The sequence below is a fragment of the Odocoileus virginianus genome, chromosome 6 (assembly GCF_023699985.2).
Source record: "Odocoileus virginianus isolate 20LAN1187 ecotype Illinois chromosome 6, Ovbor_1.2, whole genome shotgun sequence".
Classification (NCBI taxonomy): domain Eukaryota; kingdom Metazoa; phylum Chordata; class Mammalia; order Artiodactyla; family Cervidae; genus Odocoileus; species Odocoileus virginianus.
This window is the reverse complement of record NC_069679.1, coordinates 13316842-13332736: the sequence shown is the minus strand read 5'-3', so window position 1 is coordinate 13332736 and position 15895 is coordinate 13316842. Positions and strand designations below refer to the sequence as shown.

The window sequence follows — 15895 nt, the reverse complement described above, 5'->3', positions numbered from 1 at the left end:
GTCATCTGAGTCAAATTCATCCATTCCAGTCCATTTTAGTTCACTGATGCCTAAAAAGTCGATGTTCACTCTTGCCATCTCCTGCTTGACCACTTCCAATCTGCCTTGATTCATGGACCTAACATTCCAGGTTCCTATGCAATATTGCTCTTTACAGCATCAGACTTTATTTCCATCACCAGTCACACCCACAACTGGGTGTAGTTTTTGCTTTGGCTCCATCTCTTCATTCTTTCTGGAGTTATTTCTCCACCGATCTACAGTAGTATACTGGGCACCTAGCAACCTGGGGAGTTCATCTTTCAGTGTCCTAGCTTTTTGCCTTTTCATGCTGTTCATGGGGTTCTCAAGGAGAATACTGAAGTGGTTTGCCATTCCCTTCTCCAGGCGACCACATTTTGTCAGAACTCTCCACCATGACCCGTCCATCTTGGGTGGCCCTACCAGGTATGGCTCATAGTTTCATTGAATTAGACAAGGCTGTGATCCATGTGATCAGTTTGGTTAGTTTTCTATGATTGTGATTTTCATTCTGTCTGCTCTCTGATGGGTAAGGGTAAGAGTCTTATGGAAACTTCTTGATGGGAAAGACTGAGGGGGAAAATTAAGACTTTTCTCTAATTCACTTTAAATTCCAAATTTAAAAATCGAGTAACATTCTGGATGTCAAAGGAGGTATGCTAAGCCCTGCACTATTTCCCTCAGTGGTTGTTATTCAGCCTCTTTCCCAATATTAGGAGTTCAATTATTTATACAATGCTTTTCCATCATAGTTTTAAACAGACTACCTTGTAATTTTCATGAACACTTAAAAGGGCAAGGATAGCTAGCAATCAAGCACAGCTATTGAAACTGGAGCCTGAAACAAATTCTTTGGGAGGCAATATTCTAACATGACAGTTAGACATTTTTTTTTAAATAACTATAACATATGTCCCAAAAGGTGCTCAACACTTAAATGAACAGTTCACTGAGGGACGATAAAGCAAACACACAATCACTACTGAGATGGTGGCTCAGACAATGAAGAGTCTGCCTGCAATGCAGGAGATTCAGGTTCAATCCTTGGGTGGCGAAGATCCCCTGGAGCAGGAAATGGCAACCCACTTCAATATTCTTGCCTGGAAAATCCCATGGAAGGAGGAGCTTTGCAGGCTACACTCCATGGGATTGCAAAGAGTCAGACATGACTGAGCAACTAACACAAACATCTAGAAATTACTCTAGTGCATCTCCCAATCACTACCTGCTCCCTCCTTCCCCTAAGATAATATTTATCCTGACTTCTAACACCATGGTTTAGTTTTATTTATATGAATGGAATCATAGAGAATTCTTCTATGTCTTCTGTTGATGAATATTGTTTTCTAGTGTAAATCTACTGCAAATAATGCTGTTTAGAATATTTTTATATACATTTCTTGTTAGACAGAAATGCTCATTTATGGAGATGGCAATTCTTTCCAAATAATTTTATCATATTTTCTCCCCTGACCTTCAAACTTTTACATCTTTTTTATTTGGCTGCGCCACGTGGCATGTAGGATCTTAGCTCCTCAAGCATAGGAATTACAGAGTCTTAACCACTGGATCACCAGGGAAATCCCCAAACTTTTACACCTAATTGGCCACTCAACATCTCTACTTAACAGTCCATCACCTCAAAATTAGCAGCCCCTAACTTGACATCCAAATCTTCCCATTCATTCAATATTCACAAACTGTCAAGCAAGTGGCATCTGTTGCCTGTCACCAGAAGTAGAAGTCCAAACACTTCTGCTCACTGTATCGTGGTACTGGAGTCACCATGGAAAACAACAGTCAAGCAGTGGAGGAAACAGTACTTGATCAAGCTTAGTACTGGAGGCTGGTTCCCCCATGGCCAGAAAATCCCTCTAGGCGGCCATGGAGGGCAGCTGGCCGGTACTCACCCCTCAGGGCTGTAGCAAAACGACTCCTCCTTCTCCCCCCAGGGGACAGATACAGCAATGCAGCTGGCCAGGTGCCATATGATGCTTCAGCAGAACACAGAAGCACAGGCTGTGAGGACTCTATCTCTTGCTAAGTTAAGTGTTCCAGGTCCAAGGCCCACTCTTTAGAGCCAAAACGGGGGCTGCAGGGCTGCATGCACAAGACATCTACCATGGACCAGACTGCTGGAGGTTTCTGACTCCCACAATTTTCCCACCTCCTACCTCAGAATATAATTCTATACTTCCATTTTGTTAGGTCAAACTGTGGGATCATTCTTTTTTTTTTTGGAATCATTCTTGAATCCTCTACTTTTTGCATACCCACATCCAAGAACAAGTCCTTCAAAATATGCAGAGTCTAACCACTTCTCACAAGTCTGGTCTGAGTTAGCATCATCTCTAGCTGGATTATTATAATAACCTCCTAACTGGCTTTCCAGTTTCTATTCTTTCTCTCCCTTTCCAACACATTTTATTCTCATTACAGTAGCCAGAGTGGTCCTTTTTATGGCAAGGAATAGAGACTTTATTCAGCAAGCCAGGGATCCAAGAAGATGGCGGACTAATGTCCTAAAGTACCATCTTCCAGAGTGATCCTTTTAAAACCTAAGTCAGGTCATGTCATTTCTAGCTCAAAACCCAACAGCAGCTTTCCATCTCTTTCAGAGACTCACGCAAGGTGCTCCACAATCTACCCTCCATGACCTCTCTGCTCTCATTGTCCCTTTGGCCATGCTGCCCTGGCTGCACTGGCCTCTTTGCTGCTCCTTGAACCTGCTAGGCACATTCATGATTATAAAGCTCAGGGATTTTACAATTGCTGTTCTATCCGAAATTGTCTCCTCCTAGATCCACATGACTCATTCCTTGATCTTTTTCAGGCCTTTGCTTAAATATCATATTTCCAAGTAACACCTTTCCGGACCATCCTACTGAAAACTGCCAGCAACTCTCTGCCCCATTATCCAAATCAGGTATTAGGTTGGTGCAAAAGTAATTGCAGTTTTGCACAGTTGAACTTTACCATTTGATACTGCAATACATTCTTAAATGTGATTATATTATACATCATTTTAATGCACATTTATCACTATGTTTTTTGCTAAAGAGTTATTACTTACTGTTCATTTTATATTTATTTTAAAACTAAGGAAATGATGTTAGACAAAAAGTAAATTCAACCGATTTTCTTATTTGTGCTCAAAATTGGTCATAAAGCAGTGGGGACAACTTACAACATCAACAAAGCATTTGGCTCAGGAACTGCTAAAGAATGTACAGTGCAGTGGTGGTTCAAGAAGTTATGCAAAGATGAGAGCCTTGAAGATCAGGAGTGTAGTGGCCAGCCATCAGAAGTTGACAGTGACCAACTGAGAGAATCACAGAAGCTGATCCTCTTACAACTACACAAGAAGTTGTTGAAGAACTCAACGTCAACCATTCTCCAGTCATTAGACATTTGAAGCAAACTGGAAAGGCGATAAAGCTTGGTAAGTGGGTGCCTCGTGAGCTCACTGAAAATCAAAATAATCATCGTTTTGAAGTGTCATCTTCTCTTATTCTACACAATAACAATGAATCATTTCTCAATTGGATTGTAATGCGCGACGAAAAGTAGATTTTATACGAAAACCAGCTCAGTGGCTGGACTAAGAAGAAGTTCCAAAGTATTTCCCACAGCCAAACTTGCACCAAAAAGACTGTGGTCACCATGTGGTGGTCTGCTGCCGGTCTGACCTACTACAGACTGAATTTTGAATACTGGCGAAGCCATAACGTCTGAGAGGTATGCTCAGCAAACTGATGAGATACACTGAAAACTGCAATGCCTGCAGCTGGCACTGGTCAACAGAATGGGTCCAATTCTTTTCCACAACTATGCCCAATCACACCAATTCTTACCAATTCTGTTTTTTTACTTACCAAATAAGTAAAATAAATTTACTTATTTATCTATGTATCTTCTTTAAAAGAAGATGGATATAAGGGACTAAAAACAATATTTAATGAATCCGAAATAATAAGAATATAAAAGGAAGAACAGGTGGGACAAAGACAAAGAAAATACCAAGACTACTTACACCTAACCCTCTCAATGACCACATTAAATGTAAATGGTTTAGACATTTCAATAAAAGACAATCTGACAACAAGATGAGAAGACAAGGCACAACTATATATGAATATAAACATACAAACAGGTAAAAAACAAAAGGGTGAGAAAAATACACACTGCTAACACTGTGGTGTTGGAGAAGATTCTTGAGAGTTCCTTGGACTGCAAGGAAATCCAACCAGTCTATCCTAAAGGAGATCGATCCTGGGTGTTCATTGGAAGGACTGATGTTGAAGCTGAAACTCCAATACTTTGGCCACCTGATGCGAAGAGCTCACTTATTTGGAAAGACCCTGATGCTGGGAAAGACTGAGGGCAGTTGGAGAAGGGGACAACAGAGGATGAAATGGTTGGATGGCATCACCAATTCAATGGAAATGAGTTTGGGTAGGCTCCAAGAGTTGGCGATGGACAGTGAGGCCTGGCATCCTGCAGTCCATGGGGTCGCAAAGAGTCGGACACGACTGAGCAACTGAACTGAACTGAATAATAATCAAAAGAAAGCTGGAATAGCTATATTAATTTAAGGTAAGACCATCAAAAGGTATAGAAAAGATCATCTCATAATGATAATGAGTCAATTAGTCAAGAGACATAATATCCTAAACATTTGCATCACCAATAAGAACTTAAAAATACATGAAGCGGGCAAGGTTCTGCCTAGCCAGGCCACTGCTGTGCAGAGACAGCAAGGGACGCCACCATCATCATGTCTGACCAGTAGGCAAGATCTTCAATTGAGGACTTGGGGGATAAGAAGAGAGAAGAACATATTAAACTCAAAGTTTCTGGACAGGATAGCAGTGAGATTCACTTCAAAGTGAAAATGATGACATATCTCAAGAAACTCAAAGACAGGGCATTCACATGAATTCAACCCGGTTTCTCTTTGAAGGCCAGAGCACTGGTGACAATCATACTCCAAAAGACCTGGGATTGAAGGGAGAAGATGTGATTGAAATTTATCAGGAACAAACAGGGGGTCATTCAATGGTTTAGGTTTTTTTTTTTCTTTCCCCTTAATTCTTTTTTATTTTTTTTAAAATAGTGCTTCTATAATGTGGTGTTTAAAACAGAATTGAAAACTGGCACCCCCTCTATGTAATATATCTAGTAGTTTGAATTCTAGTGTCTATTATTTGTTATCGCTTGTTTTAATCGTGTTGATTTGGTGATCAAACCTCATGCATGCATGCTCGGTCGTGTCTAACCACTCTTTGCAACCCCATGGACTATAGCCCCCCAGGCTCCTCTGTCCATGGAAGTTTCCAGGCAAGAACACTGGAATGGCTTGCCATTTCCTACTTCAGCAGATATTCCCAACCCAAGGACAGAACCAGCGTCTCCTGCACTGGCAGGCGGATTCTTTACCACAGCACCACCTGGGAAGCCCGATCAAATCTCAGCCCCCTTCATACTGCACTCTCCTTTCTAAAAACTACATGTGTGCACAGAGAGGCCACCTTTCCCAGAACCGTGGATTTGCAGGCTTATGATAAATAAGATCACCCATTGCAGGTGCTATATAATGATTGTTATATAATGACTTTCCAATCAGCCCTGCAGCATGTGACTGCTTCACTCCTGGTCTATGACTTTCAGTTGGAATCGGAAGTCTTTCAGAGAACTGAACTGTGGAGAAATGACCTTTTCTTAACTTGAAGCTACTTTTAACATCTGAAAAAGAAAGAAAGTGAAGTCGCTCAGTCGTGTCCGACTCTTTGTGACCCCATGGACTGCAGCCTACTAGGCGCCTCTGTCCATGGAATTTTCCCGGCAAGACTGTGGGTTGCCATTTCCTTCTCCAGGGTAACACCTGAGGGTCTGGACCAAAAGAAGTGGAATAGCCGGTTGGCATCAAGATGTCAGAGGTGGTGAGAATAATGACCAAAGATGGCTTCACTGAAAGAAAGCATTTTAAGATGAAAGAAAAATCTTGTCAAAAGATCCCAGAAAAGTTCTAATTATCATTAGCAGTTAAAGTTATTCATGCAGAAGTATATATAACAGAACGCTTTATTTATACTTTTTGGCCTGGGATACACAGTAATTTTAAATGGACATCATCTGTACCAGCTTCATTAAAATACACAAACTATTTGTAAAAAACAAAACCATAAAAAATACATTAAGCAGTAATTGATAGAAATGTAAGGAAAAGTAAACAAATCCACAATTATAGTCAGACTTCAACACCCACTCTCAATAACTGACAAATACACAGAAAAGCAGCAAGCATACAGTAGACTTGAACAACACTACCAACCAATGTGACCCGACTGACATTTACACAACACTCCGCTCAGTATCAACGGGCTTCCCTGGTAGCTCGGCTGGTAAAGAATCCGCCTGCAATGCAGGAGACCCTGGTTCGATTCCTGGGTGGAGAAGGGACCGGCTCCCCGCTCCAGGATTTCTGTACTTCTTTGGTGGCTCCAATGGTGACGAATCCGCCTGCATGTGGGAGACCTGGGTTTGATTCCTGGGTTGGGACGATCCCCCGGAGGAGAGCATGGCAACCCATTCCAATATTCTTACATGGAGAATCTCCATGGGCAGAGAAGCCTGGCAGGCTACAGTCCATGGGGTTACAGAGAGGCAGACATGACACTGACTAAGCACAGCAGGGCACCACTCAATATCAGCAAAATATATATTCTTCTCAGGTGTACACAGAGCATTTACTGACACAGACCAAACTCTGGGCCATAAAACAAGTCTTAGTAAATTTTAAAGTATGTTCTCTGAGCACAAATTAAGTTAGAAATCAGAAACAGAAAGATCTCTGAAAAGGTTCCCAAATATTTTGGAACTAGACAGTGTACTTCTAAACACTACAAAGCTGGGCTATAAAGAAAGCTGAGCGCTGAAGAATTGATGCTTTTGAACTGTGGTGTTGAGGAAGACTCTTGAGAATCTCTTGGACTGCAAGGAGATCCAACCAGTCCATCCTAAAGGAAATCAGTCCTGGATATTCACTGGAAGCACTGATGATGAAGCTGAAACTCCAATACTTTGGCCACCTGATGTGAAGAACTGACTCACTGGAAAAGACCCTGATACTGGGAAAGATTGAAGGCAGGAGGAGAAGGGGACAGCAGAGGATGAGATGGTTGGATGGCATCACTGACTCAATGGACATAAGTTTGAGTAAGCTCCAGGAGTTGGTGATGGACAGGAAGCCTGGCATGCTACAGTCCATGGGGTTGCAAAGAGTGGGACACGACTGAGTGACAGGACTGAACTTCTAAATAACCCATGGGTAAATAAGAAATTAAGAGAGAAATTAGGAAGTATTTTGAACTGAATGTAATTCACCATGTTAATAAACTAAAAAAGAAAAATCATAGGATCACTGCTCAATAAATGGAAGAATACACAAAAGACATTTGACTATATTCAGTATCCATTCCCGAGTTTAAAAAAAAAAATCAGCAAACCAGGAATAGAAGGAACTTCCTCAAGTTGATGAAGGGCATTTATGAAAAAACTACACTTAACATCATGCTTAACAGTGAAAGATTAAAAGCTTTCTCTCTAAGATAAGGGACAAGAATATCACCACCTCTATTCGACACTGTACTGGAAGTTCTAACCACTGAAATTAGGCAAGAAAAAGAAACAAAAAACACTCAGACTAGAAAGAAAGATGAAAAACTGTCTTAACTACCTTAATTCACAGATAACAAGATCATTTACATAGAAAATCAAATTTACTTCCCTAGAACTAACAAATGAATTTTACAACAACTGCAGGATACAACATCAATAAATGAAAACTAAATATATACAAACTGGGAAAGAACAACTGGAATCTGGGATTTTAAAAACATCAAGATTTACAACAGCATGAAAAATTTGAGCTAGTTAGGTATTAATATAAATATGACAAAAGGAGTAAAAGATCTACAAGCTGAAAACTGACAGAAATATACAGTAAATATATGGAGAGGGACACTTTGTTCACACGTAGGAAAATTTAATATTGTTAAATGCTGTCAAATGCTGACATAGGCAGAATAATAATCCCCACCCAAAGCTTCCTGACATTATCCTGAAATCTGTAAATATCTTATCTTACATGGCAAAGGGGATTTTGCAGATGTGATCAAGTTAAGGATCTAGAGACAAGAGAGTATTCTGGATTACCCAGATGGGCCCAGTGGAATCCTAACGGTCCCTGTAAGGGAAAGGAGGAGGCAGAAGAGTCAGTCAGAGAAGGAAATGTGACTGCTGGCTTTGAAGACAGAAGGGTAGGAGAAGGCAAGAAACTCAAGTAGCCTCTAGAAGCTGGAACAGGGAATAAATAAGTCTCCCCTAAAGCCTCCAGAAGAAATGCAGTCCTGCTGACACCCTAATTTTAGCCTTTTAAGACCTGTTTTAGACTTCTGACCTCCAGAACTGTAAGCAAAGTGTAAGCAAACTAAGTTTGGGTGTTTTTTTTTAAGTCACTAAGTCTGTAGCAATTTGTTACAGCAATAATAAAACTTTAAATTCTTTTGAAGAAATTAACAAGCTGATTTCTAGAATTCATGTGGAAACTCAAGGGTCCAAAGAAGAGGCCATAAACCAAGTATTTAGGTCAGTCAGTTAACATTAACAACGTACCCACTATGTATTGCTCTCTCTCAAAAGTGTTTGGGAAAGAAAAAAAAAACATAGAAAGGAATGTCCTTGACCACTTCATTGATTCATTTGCTCATTCAACAAATATTTACTGAGCACCTAACTGATGCTCAGAAGCATTTTTTAGATGGGATACATCACTGAACAAAACATTAGCTGCCCTCACGGATCTAATGCGGAATGAGATGCAAGACAAAGTATAGACAACAGTAAACAATAAATATAATTAGGAGCATACCAAGAGTGGGATGGTGACAGCAGTCAACCCTGGTGCAGGCAATATGTGAATGCTTTGCTGAGAATTTATAAACAATAGCTGAACTCACTAAAAAGCAGCTGCTCTTTATTACCACCAAGTGCTAGCAATTCTAATCAATGTCACCGACGAAATACCCCTCCCTGAGAAAAATCTTTTGTTGATCTAAATTCTAAACTGCTGAGTTTAAATAATACATACTGCTGAGTTTAAACACTATATTACCTAAGATTCAAATTTTCAGATTTGTATTATTAATTCTTTAATAAACTTTGTTTCCTACATAGACATTCATCTGGAAAACTCCCAATTATAGAGTTGGCACACATATATGCAGACTTAACCACATATATCTGCTTCAAGAGAAGTTCACAAGGCTTTGATATACCTCAAGTTTGCTGCAAAGTTCTTGTCTCAAACCCTTTCTTTAGGATGCACTTCATTTCAACCCTGTGGTACAACATTCTTTTACATTTAAATCATATATTCAAAATAAACAATGACAGCACAGGGATTATAAAGACTAGGAAACAGAACTTGAGTTACTACAAAGCTGTCATTTCATGGAACCTTCTCTTTGGCATTTATATTTGTGTTAAAAATTTTAAAACAACCAAAGTGCAAGCAACAAGATGGAATGTTTTTGTTCGGCAAGTGCAAATTTTAGTTCACACTCAAAATATTTTACTAAATTTGAATAATACTTTTAATATTAAAATATTATTCTTTTAAAACTGTTAAATGTTTCCAAACTAAATAATAAAAAGAGAATAAAACATATCAGCAATTTTATCATCAGTTGCCTAAATTGTACCTGTGGAGATTTTCAGTTTTACTTTTTTAAATCACTTCTCAAAGAAATTAATTACATAAAATATCAGCCTCTAACCAAAGAAGCAAAGTTCAAACATTTAGCTGTTCAATAGATATAAAAACAACTGGCTAAGCATTTGTGCTTTTATTTCCTGCCTTACACTATTGTGTGCATTTCCTTTTCCTTAATTATCTTACTGCCATGCTTATAATAATGAATCTCAAAAAAAGAACTTTTGCTGTTTGCATAATAAATATTTTTCTTTATGAAATTTTTGTGAAAATAATTTCATCATTTAGGAGAGGAAAGTGTTAAAAAATTATCCATTTGGGGCTTCAGATGTTCTAGACACACCACTGAACATAATAAATAAGTAAATTATCCAGTATATAAGAAAGTGCTAGGCACTAGAGAAAAAAAAAGCAGGGTAGGAGGTGTGGGAGCTGTAAAGACAGGGCATGGATGTTACAGTATAAACAGGGTAGTCAATGTGGGCATCACTGAGGTGAGGCTTGAGCGAAGACTTGAAGGTTTCTGGGGATTCCAGTTACTATTGTCCATACATTTTTGCCATATTTCATCTAAAAGATATTTAGAGTATGCTGAGCTTGAAAACGTCTAATCTAAGACTTCTAAGAGGTTCAAGAAAAAATATAATTTGATTGCATTCCTGCAGTCTTCCCTTCCCAAACCCAACCCAAACACCAATTAGCTTCCCTTGAGCAGTTATTAAAATCAGTATCCAAGTGGGCTGGAACGGTGGGCTGAGGTCTCAAAATCTAGGTGAAAAGAGCTGGTATGTTTTCCCCCTCGTTGAGAGTGGAGACCCAAGCCTAAGCAAACAGCCAGAGGGCAAAGGCAGGAATGCCCCAGTTCTTGGGAGAGAGCTTAACCCATAGAAATTGGTCAACTATGCCAGAAAGATTAGCCTGTGTATTCTGAAATTCTGAGTGCTCTCCCAGCCTTTAGGGAGTCATAGTGGAGCCGGGCAACTTACTCAGCTGACTCCTTTGTACTCCTCTACACATTTCAACACTTAACATTTAAGATATACTGGGCTTGAGCCCCAAAGGTAAGAAGAGGCATAAGTTAAAGGAAAATAACAACATATCAAATAGGCTAAAGAGACAAAGAACAAACAGAACACACAGAACACGTAGCTCTTAGCAGTAAACACACTGCAGGAGGAGATCAACAGCAACTTGAGCCAAAAAATAACAACTATTATTATAAATAACATTTAATGAGCCTTGGAGCTAAAAACATGCTTTACAAACATAAAAATTCAGTAGCTTAACTGAAGAACTGGATGGACACTTGTGAGACCACATTAATGGTCTGAATGATCAAGTAGGAGAAATATTCAGAAACACAGAGCATAACTACAAAGAGGAAGAACTCACATGTACAAGATAATGTGAAACAAATACTCAGCCACAGGAGAGCAAATCTTAAAAACAGGAGCAAAAGTGGAAGAAGAGAAACAGAGTAAAGGCAGTGATTCAACAAATAGCAGAACAATTACCTACTTCTACTTCATTGACTATGCTACAGCCTCTGACTGTACGGATCACAACAAACTGTGGAAAAGCCTTCAAGAGATGGGAATACCAGACCACCTGACCTGCCTCCTGAGAAATGTGTATGCAGGTCAAGAAGCAACAGAACTGGACATGGAACAACAGACTGGTTCCAAATTGAGAAAGCAGTACATCAAGGCTGTATACTGTCACCCTGCTTGTTTAACATACGCAGAGTACATCAAACGAAATGTTGGACTGGATGAAGCACAAGCTGGAAACAAGATTGCAGGGAGAAATATCAATAACCTCAGATACACAGATGACACCACCCTTACAAAGCAGAAAGCGAAGAGGAACTAAACAGCCTCTTGATAAAGTGAAAGAAGAGAGTGAAAAAGCTGGCTTACAACTCAACATTCAAAAAACGAAGATCATGGCATCTGGTCCCATCACTTCATAGCAAATAGATGGGGAAACAATGGAAACAGTAGCAGAGTATTTTCTTTGGCTCCAAAATGACTGCAGATGGTGACTGCAGCCATGAAATTAAAAGACACTTGCTCCTTGGAAGAAAAGCCGTGACCAACCCAGATAGCATATTAAAAAGCAAAAACATTACTTTGCTGACAAAGGTCTTATAGTCAAAGCTACGGTTTTTTCCAGTAGTCATGTATGGACATGACATTTGAACCATAAAGAAGGTTGAACGCCCAAGAATTCATACCTTTAAACTGTGGTGTTGGAGAAGACTCTTGAGAGGCCCTTGGACAGTAAGGAGATTAAACCAGTCAATCCTAAAGAAAATCAACCCTGAATATTCATTGGAAAGACTGATGCTGAAGCTCCAATACTCTGGCCACCTGATGTGAAGGGCCAACTCATTATAAAAGACCCTGATGCTGGGAAAGATTGAAGGCAGGAGGAGAAGGGGATGACAGAGGACGAGATGGTTGGATGGCCTCACTGACTGAATGGACATGAGTTTGAGCAAGCTCCAGGAGATGGTGAAGGACAGGGAAGCCTGGTGTGCTGCAGTCCATGGGGTCGCAAAGAGAGGACATGACCGAAAGACTGAACAACGAAAAAGACATTGTGCTGCAACAGCTGCAACTCCAGAGACATGAATAGGCATTACACACTTCCAATAGGTAGTGCCTACCAGGTAGTCTAGCCATAACCCCCCAAAACAAAAAAACTGAATCTGAATTTTATCAAGCCTCTGGATTCAGCTATCAATTCACAAGAAATACAGAGGACTAAGGATCGCATTAATTGCACTCCAGAGATGCAGTCACAAAATCATATAGTCAGAAACTCTTCAGAACTCAGTTTCTTCAACAAATAAATTGCAAGGAAGGAAGAGGGGTAGATCAGGGAAACATATGGAAGAAACTTTAAAGATTAAAACAAATGCTAATCAATCACCATGTATGGTCCTGTTTAAAAGAATTATTAAATTTATGAAACTATTAGAAATTTGAGCACTATTTGATAATATCAAGGAACTGTTTTTTTTGGGTAAAAAATGGTTTAATGATTGTGGGGTTTTTTAAGTTTCTATCTTTTAGAGATACAAACTAAAATATTGATGAAATGCTAAGATGGCTGAGATGTGCTTCAAAACAACATAGTGGGGACTTCCCTGGTGGTCCAGTGGCTAAGACTCCGTGCTCCCAGTGCAGAGGGCCCAGGTTCCATCTCTGGTCAGGGAACCAGATCCCATATGCTGCAACTAAGACCAGGTACAGTCAAATAAATAAGTAAATATTTTTTTAAAAAAACATGATAGACATGGAAAGAGTATCAATGAAGCAAGATTGACCATGAGTTGGTAACTGCTGAAGTTGTTAATATGGACATGTGAGTCTACTATACTCTTCTATCTACCTTTATTAAAGAAATTCAAGCATAATCAAAAGTTTTACTTAAGGATTTTTTGTTGATTAAGTAAAGGGTAAGAAAAGCATTCAGCTTACATGTAGTAAGAGTACTACATGAAATACCCTAACCCATCCAAGAAATTCCAAATATCATAATGCCTAATACAATCTGGGAATCTGAGAAAAAAATTACTTATTTATGGCTCTTGGGAAATATTTTTAATGGGTGAAAATTTAGCATTTTGCTGGAATGTTCACATTAGCACAACAGAAAATTTTTTAAAAAGCTATTTTTAATGACAAAGTTTTCACAGAAAAAGATCATTTTAAGGTGTCAGAACATCACATTCATATCTTTTCTTTCTAGTGGCTTAAGATTTAGGTCATCAAAACAGTATTATGGTACAGGCAAAAAAAAAAAAAAACCAGACACATAAGCCAATGAAACACAATAGAGAACCCAGGAATAAACACATGTATATACAGGTCAACTAATATTTGACAAGGGAGCCAAGAATACTCAATGGAGAAAAGACAGTCTCTTCAATAAATGATACTGGGAAAATTGGACACTCCCATGTAAAATAATGAAACTAGATCCCTATCACTCACAAATTTAACTCAAAATGAGTTAAAGACTTAAATGTAAGACCTGATACCATAAAACTTCTCAAAGAAAACAATGGGAGAAAGCTCCTTGACACTGGTCTCAGCAATGATTTTTTTTTTGGATATTGCACTGGGAAGACCCAGAGGAATGGGATGGAGAGGGAGGCCGGAGGGGGGATTGGGATGGGGAACACATGTAAATCCATGGCTGATTCATGTCAATGTATGGCAAAAATCACTACAATACTGTAAAGTAATTAGCCTCTAACAAATAAAAATAAATGGGGGGGAGAAAAAGCACAAGCAACAAAAGCAAAAATAAACAACTGGAACTACATCAAACCAACAAACTTCTGTACATCAAAAAATGACCAACAAAATGAAAAGACAAGCTCTGGATGAAAATATTTGCTCACCCCCTATCTTACATGGAGTTAATATTAAAAAAATATACAAGGAGTTCATATCAATCAATAGCATAAAACCAATTAATCCAATTTTAAAATGGGAAAGGGATCTGAAAAGACATTTTTCTAAAGAACTAGTTCAAGTTCAACAGATACAGGTGCTCAACATCACTAACCATCAGAGAGATAAAATCTAAACCACAGTAAGATACACCGCACATTTGTCAGAATGGCTATTAATATTATCAAAAAGACAAGTGGTAATGAGTGTTGGTAGGATGTAGAGAAAGGGAACCCTTGTGCACTGCTGGTGGGAATGTAAACTGGGACAGCCGCCATGGAAAACGGTATTGAGCTTCCTATAAAAAAAAAGTTAAAAGTAGAACTACCACGTGGTCTAGCAATTCCACTTCTGTGTGGAATACATCATAAGGAAACAAAATCACTATTTCAAAGAGGTATCTGAACCCCATGTTCACTGCAGCATTATTTAATTGTTTAAGTGTCGATCAACAGATGAATGGATAAAAAATAATATGGTGTGTGGATACACATATACACATAATAATAGAACATTATTGGGCCATTAAAAAAAAGGAAACAAATCCTGCCATTTGTGACAACATGAATGAACCCTGAGAGTATTATGCTAAGTGAAATAAGTCAGAGAAAGACAAATACTGGATGATATCACAGTGGAATTAAAAAAGAAAAAAACAAATTCATAGCAACAGGACAGACGGGTGGAAAAAAAAGAGGGTGGTGAGCAACATGGGTAGGGGTGGTCAAAAGGTGCAAACTTCCAGTTATATGATAAATAAGTTCTGGAGATGTACAACATCATGACTACAGCTAGCAATACTGTATTGTGTATCTGAAAGTTGCCGACAGATTTTAAAAGTTCTCATCACAAGGGAAAAACGTGTAACTGTGTGAGGTGATGGAGGTTAACTCAACTTACTGTGGCAATCATTTCACAATATATATATATATATCAAATCATTATTTTGTACATCTTTATACACTGTTAAATGTCAATTATATCGCAATAAAACTGGGGAAAGAAAGATCTACATCAACCTGACCTCTGGCTATGCAGTATTTTGCCATCAACACAGTAGCACACACTGAGATAAAGAGCGTGCCTATCGCAAGCAGGCTTTTCAGGCACAGCTTCTATTAATATATTGGTGAAATGATCAGAGAGTCTTCTATTTTAAATTCATGTATTAGTGCGAGAATGTACTATAGGACTAATCTAAAACTAGCAAAGAGATTAAAAGAAATATATGAAAATATGGAAAAGTACTTCAAATGTACTTAAATTATATTTACATGAAAGGCTAGCATTACCTGTCAGATGGGACAAACTAAATTATGTACTTGAGTTTCTTCCTGCTTTTAAGACCCCTTAGAAAGTGTCACAGCTCTATATACTGGCTCAAACTGCTGATTTATGCATCATAAAATATGGAAATGTGTGAAATTGTTAAGTAGACTATTAGTTGCCTCCTTACTCACTCTTGGTAGCTAAAGAGACTCATAAATTATTTCAACAAACTTGTAGGGTATATTATGCTAATAAAAGTGGTCCTGCTATACAACCATTACCAAACTGTAAAATTGCATTTTGCTTTTGATGTTTCACAGAAATGTAAAGTGTTAACAATAACAAAAACACATACAATTAT

General features: G+C 38.7%; 1 protein-coding gene and 1 pseudogene across 3 annotated transcripts in view; one reads left to right on the top strand and one right to left on the bottom strand.

The window, feature by feature from the left end:
• REC114 (REC114 meiotic recombination protein) overlaps window positions 1-15895 on the bottom strand; it is a 183774-nt gene that overhangs the window by 88420 nt on the left and 79459 nt on the right. The window lies entirely within an intron of this gene.
• On the top strand, window positions 4799-5088 carry LOC110137267 (small ubiquitin-related modifier 1-like; annotated as a pseudogene).